The sequence below is a fragment of the Arachis ipaensis genome, chromosome B02 (assembly GCF_000816755.2).
Source record: "Arachis ipaensis cultivar K30076 chromosome B02, Araip1.1, whole genome shotgun sequence".
NCBI lineage: Eukaryota > Viridiplantae > Streptophyta > Magnoliopsida > Fabales > Fabaceae > Arachis > Arachis ipaensis.
Window position 1 is genome coordinate 70322530 of NC_029786.2, and position 12070 is coordinate 70334599.

Consider the following 12070-nt stretch of genomic DNA (forward strand, 5'->3'; position numbering starts at 1 on the left):
AAGTTTTGAGTCGGCGACACGGAGGAAAAGTTCACCTTCGTGAACAGAAACCTCCCTCACGAGCTGAAAGAACCCCTAATCGAACTGATCAGGACCAATGGCGACCTATTTGCCTGGACACCGGCCGACATGCTGGGAATAGACCCCCAACTCATGTCGCACCATTTGACCGTCAAGCCAGAAGCCAAACCAGTGGCCCAGAGGAGGAGGAAGATGTCACAAGAAAGAGCAGAAGAGGTGGCCAAGCAGACGGCCATCCTCCTTGAAGCAGGATTCATCCGGGAACTTGACTACTCGACCTGGCTGTCGAACGTAGCCTTAGTAAGAAAGCATAATGGGAAGTGGAGGATGTGCGTAGATTATTCTGATCTCAACAAAGCATGTCCCAAGGATTGTTACCCTCTACCAACATTGACGCACTCGTCGACGCGGGATACCGGTATCTGAGCTTTATGGATGCTTATTCCGGCTATAATCAGATACCGATGCACCGGCCAGACGAAGAAAAAACGGCATTCATAACGCCAGAAGAAATCTACTGCTACAAGGTAATGCCTTTCGGCCTGAAGAACGCAGGGGCCACATACCAAAGGTTGATGAACAAGATATTCAGCGACATCATTGGCAAAACGGTGGAAGTCTACGTGGATGACATCCTGGCCAAGACCACCTGACCCGAAGACCTTCTGAGTGACCTGGAAAGCGTATTCGTGGCTCTCCGACAACACGGCATGAGGCTCAACCCTCTCAAGTGCGCCTTTACCATGGAGGCCGGGAAGTTCCTAGGATTTATGATAACCTAAAGGGGGGTGGAAGCCAATCCTGAAAAATGCCAAGCAATACTCCAAATGAAGAGCCCGGGCTGCGTCAAAGACGTTCAGAGACTGGCGGGAAGACTCACCGCGCTATCTCGTTTCCTCGGGGCGTCGGCTGCAAAGGCCCTACCTTTCTTCAACCTAATGAGAAAGGGAATGTCATTTGAATGGATCCCGGCAGGTCGGAAAACCGCTCTACCTGTACCTGGCTGTAACAGAGGAAGCGCTGGCAGCGGTCTTGGTGCGGGAAGAAGCGAAAGCCCAACAACCAATTTACTTTGTGAGCAAGGCGCTACAAGGAGCAGAACTTAGGTACAGCAAGTTGGAGAAACTGGCACTAGCGCTCCTAACCTCTTCCCGCAGGCTATGACAATACTTCCAAGATCACCAAGTGGTTGTAAGGACGGACCAGGGGATTCGTCAAGTGCTCCAGAAACCCGACCTAGCGGGAAGGATGATGACCTGGGCCATCGAGCTGTCCCAATATGACTTAAGGTACGAGCCTCGACATGCAATCAAGGCACAGGCAATGGCAGACTTTCTGGTGGAAGTAACCAGAGACCCAACCGAAGACACGAACACACGGTGGAAGCTCCATGTAGACGGAGCCTCCAACCAGACGTCCGGGGGCACCGGGATCATCTTAGAAAGCCCAACCGGGGTCATTTACGAACAATCGATTAAGTTTGATTTTCCCGTATCAAAAAACCAAGCAGAATACAAAGCTCTATTGAGAGGCTTGGTTCTGGCTCAGGAAGTCGGGGCCACTAAGCTGGAAGTGTGCAGCGACTCGCAGATCGTCACCTCACAAGTAAATGGAAGCTACCAGGCTAGAGATCCGCTATTGCAGGAGTACTTGGAGAGGGTTAAAGAATTGAGCGAACAGTTCGAGGAAGTCACGGTCTAACACGTTCCGAGGGAAAGGAACACACGGGCAGACCTCCTATCCAAGCTAGCGAGCACGAAACCTGGAACCTGCAACCGCTCCCTCATTCAAGGCATCACGAGAGAACCAGCAGTTGCCCTCCACCTGACTAAGATAAGCCCCTCCTGGATGGACTCCATCACCAACTTCTTGCAGAACGGCAAACTCCCTAAGGACGAGAAGGAAGCCAAAGCGTTAAGAAGGGAGGCTTCCAAATACACGATCATACAGGGCCAACTGTTCAAAAAGGGACTCAGCCAACCTTTACTAAAGTGCCTACACCCCGACCAAACGGACTACGTGCTCAGAAAAGTCCACGAGGGGTGCTGCGGTCACCACATCGGGGGCAAAGCCCTAGCTAGAAAGCTCATCCGAGCTGGGTATTACTGGCCGTCAATGATGAATGACTCCAAAGAATTCGTAAAAAAATGCGCCAAATGCCAAGAGAATGCCAACTTCCATAGAGCACCAGCTACCGAACTGAGCCTGATGACGTCCTCCCGACCCTTCGCACAGTGGGGAATCGACCTCTTGGGACCTTTCCCGGTCGGCCCAGGGCAAGTCAAATATCTTATAGTCGCCATTGACTATTACACCAAATGGATAGAGGCCGAGCCACTGGCCACTATCTCCTCGTCCAACTGTAGGAAGTTCATGTGGAGACAGGTGATAACTCGGTTCGGCATCCCGGAAGTTGTCATCTCAGACAACGGGATGCAATTCACCAATAAGAAGTTTGTAGAGTTTCTTGCCGGCCTGGGCATCAAGCAGAAATTCTCCTCAGTAGAGCACCCTCAGACAAATGGACAAGTCGAGTCCGTAAATAAGGTGATCTTGTTAGGACTCAAGAAGCGACTAGACAACAAGAAAGGAGCGTGGGCTGATGAGCTCGCCTCGGTCCTCTGGTCCTACCGTACAACCGAGCAGTTCGCCACAGGAGAAACCCCCTTCCATCTGACATACGGGGTAGACGTAATGATACCCGTAGAGATTGGCGAGCCGAGCCCACGGCTACTTCTCAAGGGAGTGGAAGAAGCTGTAGAGAAGGACCTAGTATACGAGACCAGGGAGAAGGCCCACCTGTCAGAAGTGGCATTAAAGCAAAGAATGGCCTTGCGCTACAACACCAAAGTGCTCAAAAGGGAATTTGAGCAAAACGACCTCGTCCTACGGTGCGATGATATCGTCTTACCGACCCCGGGAGAAGGCAAACTGGCGGCAAACTGGGAAGGCCCCTACAGGGTCAAAGAAGTGGTTGGCAAGGGCGCTTACAAACTGGAGAAGCTCGACGGTAAGGAAATCCTGAGGACATGGAATGCAGGTAACTTGAGGAGATTTTATTCGTAGCTCAAGCACACCAGCCAACCGGCCTGACGAGCTCAACGATTTACTTTTAACAAGCTCAGTGATTTACTTTTGTTAAGCGCCTGCCATGGCCATATACTTGTTTAACTGACGATTAATGTTTGCTTGTCCAAATTCTCCCATTTACTATCCCACAACATCACGTTTTTCAATGTACGATAGACGGGACAATGATACAGCAACCTGGGACTGATCACCCCGGGAGCCAAACAAATTAAAGCCATAACACGGCCGCGATAATAACAAGGCCAAGACTTGGTTCGCCCAAGTTACCAACGTAACGGCAAAACAGACACAAGCGATAAGTCCACATCGATGAAACGATAACAAAACAACTAAATAGGCGGATAAAGACGATAACAACTAGCCGAGCAAGCGGCTCTTAAAGCATAAAATAAGTTTCAAAAGTTCCACAACAAGGTCACAAATCCATACAAAAAGCATAAGGTACAAGAGTTCATTTTCGAGGCATGTCAACAATCTTGCCATCCTTGATCGTTTTAAAGATCCCGATTGCCGACGTATCAAAATCGGGAGCCAAGATCTTCACTTGGGCCTTAAGGGCCTCCTTGGTCATAAAAATCGCACTTTTTCCCTGCTCCTTGACAACCTTATGTTTCTTCTTCAGCTCCTCAAGCTCGACTTGAACAGCCTTAGCCGACGAGACGACCTCGTCACGTTCCTTCTCCAGAGCCACCACCTAACCTTGCGCGGCATTCAACTGGCTCTCCAGAGTCATCTCCCGCTCGGTCAAACGGGACATGGTCTCATCGGAGGCTTTCATTTTCTCCTCGGCAGACACGGCTTTCTCCTCGGCAGTCTTAAGTTTTTCCCCCGCTTCAGACAACTGCTCTTGAAGCGATTCAACTTGAACTTTAAATTCATTGTTGGCCGTGGCAGCAGATTCAAGCTTTCTTCGTAATGACTGCATCCCCGACAAGTCGAACTCGGCCTTCCGAGCTATTACAGCTCTGCGGAGAAGCGTACGGTACATCCACCTCGCCTGGCTCACCAGCTCGGTACCAAGGAAGTGATCCTCCGTGCCGAGGATCAGTTGGGAGTCAATGAAAGCCCCAGCATCGAAGTTTCTCTCCATCACAGTAAGAGTGCCCTAAGGGCTAGAGGATGCCCTCTGCCTTTTGAGAGTAGGGACAAGCTTTAAGTCAGGACCCTCTTGTCGGGAGGAGGATGAATGCCCGATGCCGGCCGTCTCCTCGGGAATAGGGGAAGCATGCACGTCGACAGGATTCTTGTCGGACATCTCGGTGTCACGAGGTGAAGGCACCGACTGATCTTTCTTCTCCGAAGAAAGGTCCTCCGGCTTTCTGGCAACCTTCTCGTCAGCCTTCTCCTCATCACTATCCTCCAAAAAGGTCTTATACAAATCCTCGAGCCCTGTTACCGAAGCAGACATATCCACTGCAACAGACAAACAAACACATCAATCGTAAAGTCGGCGTAATCAGGTAAAACGATAAACAATGCGAAAACACAAGACAAAGCAGCTCACAAATATAACTCCTGGCGACCTCCCGTTCACCCATAAGGAGGTGGGGGTTCACGTGGTTCTTCCCGAAAACTGCCCACAACACGTTGGCAATTTTCTTATTTATGGCAGACATTCCCTTATAGGTCACCTTAATGAAGGTGTTAGACCCCGCCCCGAAACTCCAGTACGTCGGGATGAGGCGTTCCCCCTCCAACGACAACCAGAAGGGATGGCGACCTTTGACGGGACGAACCTTGAAGTATTTATCCTTGAACCCATGATAAGAGTCCTCGAACAAGCCAAATATCCTCCGACCCTGGGTGGATCAGAAGGACAAGAACCCTTTCCTCGCTTTCCCCTCTTTGGAAGGATTTGTGAGGTTGAAGAAAAAAAGAAATACGTCAACAGACACCGGCAGCTCGAGATATTCACACACCATCTCGAAACAGCGGATAGAAGCCCAACTATTCGGATGCAGCTACGACGGTGACACGGATATCCGGTTGAGGAGCACCATCTGAAAGTCAGAAAACGGGATGCGAACGCCCACCTGGGTGAACATGGCCTTGTAAAACCAGATCCAGTCGGCAACCCAAGGGGAGTGGAAATTAATTTCATACAACCATTCGTTGGGGTAGGAACGAAGGCGTCATAATTGGCTTCCTCGTCTGTCCCTCCACACAAGTACTCGCCTTGCCGGAACTCCGTCAACTCCCCCTCGTCCATCTGATTTGGCGAATCCTTCACATCGGAAGTCACCTAGGCGTAGGGATCGTAATTCGCGGCGGAGGGAGAAGCCCGAGAAACGATGCGAGGCATACCTACAGTGAGGGTATCACTCCGTTAGTCTATGAGGTCGGTAGTCCGAAAAAAGCCCAGAAACTATATTCGTCTATCCAACAATTAAGATCAAGCATGGCTAAAAGCTAAATCCAAATAAAGCCTACCCTGGAATGGTAACCCCCCTAACGCACCTACTTGACACCAAAAAGTTATCTATCATACAAAAATCAAACAAGCAGCAAGAACAAGAAGCAAGCACAAAGGGCAAACATACAGAAAAGCCAACAGTAAAGACAAGAGAGCCTTGAAGCAGAAAAGAGAAGGGATCAATGATTACCTGAATTGGTTGCGAAAACTTGGAAGAAAGAAGAGATGCACAAGGATGCTAGAACGAGGCTTTGGGGTATTTGGGAGTGAAGAAGAAGAAAATGGGAAAAGCAAGAGTGGGAAAGGAAAACAAATACAAAACTGTTTAAAACTGTCACTCAGAAAGCACGAAAGGCCTAGGGACAAAATGGTCTTTGCGTACAGGGTTTTTCAACCCATTATGAGCATTTAATACTCCGCGCGAGGAACGAGGCGACAAACAGTCACCTCAGCAAGAGGCACGTCCCCTCCACGGGCGGCCGACCTGGCGACAACACACGGAATAAGAGATAACGCGCCACCAACCACCTTCACAATCATTGCTGACGCGTTGGGAGCACTATTACGGCCTGGACCAAACCACTAGCGGGCCGGCCCGACCCGGACGGTCGGGAGCGAGACGCTCAGTCGCCGACTCGGACGCGCGTCCCTGCCAGCTACGCTTCAGCTGTGGGAAGGAGGCATCAAGGAAGGTGGGCCTGTCCTTGATGGGCCCACCTCTGACATGGTATATATGGGGAAGGTCCTGCCCTTCCCCCAAGGTACGTTACATACCACACACCCTTTTTCGCCTGCATACATCACTGACTAGAGCGTCGGAGTGTCTTTGCAGGTGACACCCCCTCTTCACGCGAAGTGCTCGGGACATCGCCTACCCCAATCCGGTGACGTACGACCAGGCGAGACCTTCCCCTCTTCAACCAGGAAACCAACCCGAACCGTCTGGTACCCGACCTACCGAACACCTTTTTTCTATATACAAATTACAACTACGTTAACAATTCCTAAAATACTTTATCTGTTGTCTTGCTTGTAATTCAACAAGAAAGAAAATAAAAGGAAAAAAAAAGTCACATCCACAGTTTCTTTAAAAACAATGTTGGTCTAGTATTCTCTTCTATTTTCTTCATTCTTTCCTAATACGAGCAACACAATTTCTCTTCTCTATTACTTTTATTACTCGTTTTCTATTTTTCTACCTTTTTTCTTTTAGGGTAGCTCAAAATTCAAACTTTTATATTTTGTCTATTTATTTCACTATGATTTTGAAAAATGGGAACCATGAAAAACAAAAAAAGAGAGAGAGAGAGAGAGAGAGAGAGAGAGAGAAGTTGAGGCTTAATAAAGATAGATTTTAAAGAGAGTAATTAGATGTGGTTTAATGTATCATTACTCTTTCACTTTCTCTCCCTACGTTTTCGTAAGTCAAGCAATTGAAGATGGGATTTATTTTTTGTTACATTTTTCGCAGTTATCATATAAATAGAAAATAATTTTGTTTTGTTTTTGTAGGCTTCTTGTGCGAAGATGCAACATTTCAATTATTTTTTAGCAACGATACGTATTAAGCAAGTTTAAAAACTCAATCCAACCTGCTTATTTTTTAGCGTGCACGTGGCCTTGTATCCACCAAATCCTCATTTCTTCATGAATCCTTCATTTTGCATGCTTTTCTTTTCACTTTTTCACCCAATCCTTGCCTTTATAATCCTGAAACCACTTAACAAACATATCAAGGTATCGAATGGAATTAAAGTGAATTAAAATGAGCAATTTAAAGGCCTAAAAAGTATGTTTTCTGTAACACCCTGATTACCCTAAGCCTTACCTCATGCCGTAAAGCAAAGGTTAATCAAAGGTTACGACAATTCTAAGTCTTATATATATATATATATATATATATATATATATAGAAGGAATAATAATTTTAAAAGCTCGATGAAAAAAATAAGCTCAAATACAGAATTACAAAGCGCGAGCGTTCACACGAAGCCACAAGCGTAAAAGGCAAGATCCACTATGTAAGATAACAAGATATATGTAGTTATATACGAGTATAATAATCATGAGATACTAGCCACAGCCCGCGGAGTTTAGGCCGACTAGTTAAATACTGACATACAGAGTTTTGAAGGTAAAACAACTTATACAAAATATCTCTCATAAAGTAAAACTCAAGTCAAATAAAATACAAAAGTGAGAGTACTAATAAATTAAAAGACTCCAAAATAGGGTAAAGGTCCTCCGCTCTGTCACCATCAAGCAACTCACCGAGGTGGGTTGCGACCTGCATCTGAAAAACAACAACACAATATGGAGTGAGAACTGGAGGTTCTCAGTATGGTAATAGTACCCAATAATGTAAGATGTAAGACCCCGGGATGCCAGAGGCAATCCTAGAGCTTCATACCAAACAGATATTCAAGCTTAGAAACAATAATAAATAACTTAAACTATAACAGTAAACAAGGGTATCTAAACCTAGGGAGTGTCTACCTAAAACTAGTCACCGCTGTCCCACAGTCTTCACCAGCCTAACCTCCATGCGATCCTATTGCCACCGCCTACCTAACCTCCTCAGCACCAAACAAACACAGATAATGCAAGTAAGGAAAACACAGGTAGTATTCATGTATATACAAGTAATTCAAGAAGCAAGTAGGCATATTATACAATTAGGCAAACTCAAGTAATCAAAGCAAGCAAACATATAGAAGATGCACATGATGAATGTCTGTCCTATTGGTTGTGATATTACATGTCGATTATAGTACCAAACCTGACAGAAAATTCGGTCGGCAGCTCCCGGATTAGTCTCTCTGTTGTGCATACTCAGGAGGAATAATTCTGAGGGATAAGTGCCCTACCATCTTCTCCTTTCAGAGGAAAACGTTCCGAGGGAGAGTGCCTTACCACCTTCCTCTGGATGCCGCATGATTCCGTGGGTTAGTACCCTACCACCTTGCAACCAGAGAGAAACCCATGCTCAGGAGGAAAATTCCGAGGAATGAGTGACCTACCACCTTCTCCTTTCAGAGGAAAAACATTCCGAGGGAGAGTGCCCTACCACCTTCCTCTTGAGTGATAAACATGAGTGAGAAGCCCATCTTCAAGCCTCACATTCGAACGTAGGTGGGAGACTGCCACAGCCCCATACGACGGATAACAATGCATATCATAATCACGTATTCAATCTTAAATGCCATTTCTCATAACACACTTCCACTCATACTCATTCCATCAACCATAATCATTCATTTCCAAGTTTTCACTCATCACAACCATCATCAGTTCATAACTTTTCATTCCGAACTCAATAGTCCGTCAATTTCTCAATTCATATACCATTCTTCTTTCGCACTCCACCAAACCCATCCTTAGTACACCAAAAACCTAGGCTTCCGTTCTCTAACTTTTCAAAATAACACCAAATCAAACCTCCTAGGATATTTCCCATGTTTTAATGCCTGAAAGTAAGCCCAAGAGTCTTAATTAGGTGTCACAGAAGTATACAAGCTTGTTGGAAAGGCGAAATAGTTTAAAAACAAAGTTTTAGTTGAAAAACAGGGCATGTGCGTATGCACAGGGGTGTGCGTGCGCACAGGGGTGTGCATGCGCACGCCCAAAGAGATTTTTAAAAAGTGTGCGTACGCATAGAGGTGTGCGTACACACAAGTACCAAATTTTACAATTCTGTTCGCTCGCACAAGGTGTGCTAGCGCCCTCAACATACTGCCCTTCCCAACGTGTGCTTGCGCACAAGTTGTAAAACTTTATTGGATGTGTGCATGCACAAGTCGTTCTAACACTCTTAACAGCGAGCCTTCCCCTGAGTGTACGTACGCACAAGGCTGTGCGTGCCCACATACCAGAAATCACAAAATTCTGCAAGTTTGTAGAATTTCAGATTTCGACACCAAACTTTGAATGATCATAACTTCCTCTATAAAAATCCAAATTTTATAAACTTTATATCAATTTAAATATTTTTCAATGAACTTTAATTATAAATAATTTTCATTAATTTTTGACAACTGAGGCACAAGTTATGACCCGTCAAAGTTCACTAAAAACCAGATTTTACCAAAACCTTGAAAGTTCAATTTTTTAACCAACTCCCATTCCAAAACCAACTCAATAACATTTCAACCCTACCAAAACAGCCCAAAATTCCTACCAAAAACTCCTTCAACCATTTTATCAATCACACAACCTTCTAATCATTAAACCATTTAATACTCACCTCATTCCAACTCTAAATTCAATAATCAACAATATTACCCATCCAAAATTCATCATACATCATATAACCAACAACATTATTTAACAACACTAACAACATCAATAATTTCTTCATACATAAATACTTCACTTACCACCTATCATTATCATAAAAGTCACCAAACTCCAACCCCACACACCATCAATAACCCACTAACCTTAACACAACATCAACCACAAGATCCAAATTCCAAGATTTTCATCAACATATATCGTCAAACATTACAATCCTTATTCAACATCATCCAAAAATCATCACAAGGACTCACAATTCTACTCATTCACCAATAACATTTTCACAACTCATCATCAATCATCAACAATACCACTAACTCTCAACAACTATAATAATTCTCAACATTCATCATCAACCACAATAACTAACAGTCAATATCATCATCAACATCCATAAACACAACTCATCAATAATTATCATCTAACAATATGTATATCATCACATTCAAACCCATTCATCCTACATCCAAACCAACATCAAGCATACATTTATATACAATTAATCATACAACCACATCTTTCAACCTATCTTAAGGTCAACTAGCCTAAGTGTCCATTGATGTTACATATTACATAAAGGAGACCGAAACCATACCTTGACAGCTCCCCAAAAAGCACACCGCACCAAGATTGGAGTCCAACAAGCTTTCAATCTCACCAACAAGCCACCAAAGCTCAAACTAACATCATATATATACCAAAATCAAAACCTAAGATACACAAAATAACTAAACACAAGGGTTTAGTGAAACCTTACATTAACCAACGAGATTAGGAGTAAAATCTAACAATTATCCGGTACTAGAGATCATCTAAACAAGCAAAATCACAAAATCTACTCAAAACCATAACCCCAACAATGTAGAATTCTAGGGCTGGAAACTGGGGATGAGACGCAATTTCTTACCAGGTTTGCTTAGATAAAATCAAAGAGCTTGACGAGAGCTTCGCGTGGCCGCAAACGGCTCGTCAATCGGAGCTCCGTAGCTCAAGTTATGGCTCCCGGAAGGTGGATGTGAATAGTAACACCACCCCTTCTCCTCTCTTCTCTCAAACCGCGCCCCTCTCTCTCTCTTTTTGCATCAAATGAGCTGAAATGATCATTAATGGGTTTATATGAGTTGGGGCTTAGGTCCGGTCCAACCCGTTAGTGTTTTTGGTCCGTTTAGTCGACTTTGAGCCAAAACCTTTAAAATTAGCGTCCAGTTTTTTATTCTAAATTATTTTTGTCCTTTCAAAATAATAAATCAACTTTCAAAATCTTATTTTCCAAAATACGCGGTACTGGACAAACTAGAGCCAATACTGCTAGCTTAAGTGACAGTACGCATTTTTACAAAAAACTTTTCGGAAAAGATACATTTTCCAACTCAGAAAAATTCATTGAAACCAAATTTCACCTTTATATTTTCAAATTAAAACTTCTGAATTTTGAATCTATTCCGGGCACTAAAATTATTTTATTAAAACGGTTTTACGTGAAAACTCCGGTTCTTACATTTTCACTCTTAAACACAAATTAGGAGAAATTCACAAAACCATGCTATTTCATTGAATAAATGTGGGATAAGTTGATAAAATCCCCTGAGACTCCATTGTAACTCTTGGAAGTGGAGGATGAAGGGGGAGACGGAGCATAACGGCGTTGACGACGACTCGAAAAGAGAAGAGAAAAAATAGAAGAGAGATACTGAAAATGAACGACAGGAAGAAAGAGGCTAATAGCAACGCCAGGAGATGGGCTGAGATTGGCAGCGAGCGCCAGATTGGACGGCGACGGTGATGGCAGAGACCAGAGAAAAGTGGAGTAGATGGTGGTGGCTTTGTAGATAGATTAGAGTTTTATTAGATAAATTTTAAAAATATTTGTGGTAAATATAAAAAAAATTATAATTATTATTAAACCCCATGAAAAAAATATATAAAAAAAAAAAAGGAAGAGAAGGAAAAATACCAAATACAAACGTTAAAAAAAAAACAACATAATTTTATACACACGTTATACAAATAGATTTTATTTGATTAAAATTAACTTATACCAACTTATTTGTCAAAAAAATTTGTAAGTGTAGCGGGACTATGGGCAGTCATGGACATTTAGACACTTCTATCTAAAGAAATTTATAAAAAACATTGCATATTTGCATCCTTTCCCACTTTCTCCCTAGCAGCTCATTTATGCGCCATCTCCAAATCTCAAAAGATACGGCAAATTCCTCTTAGTTGTGAATTTGTGATCCTATGTTTCAA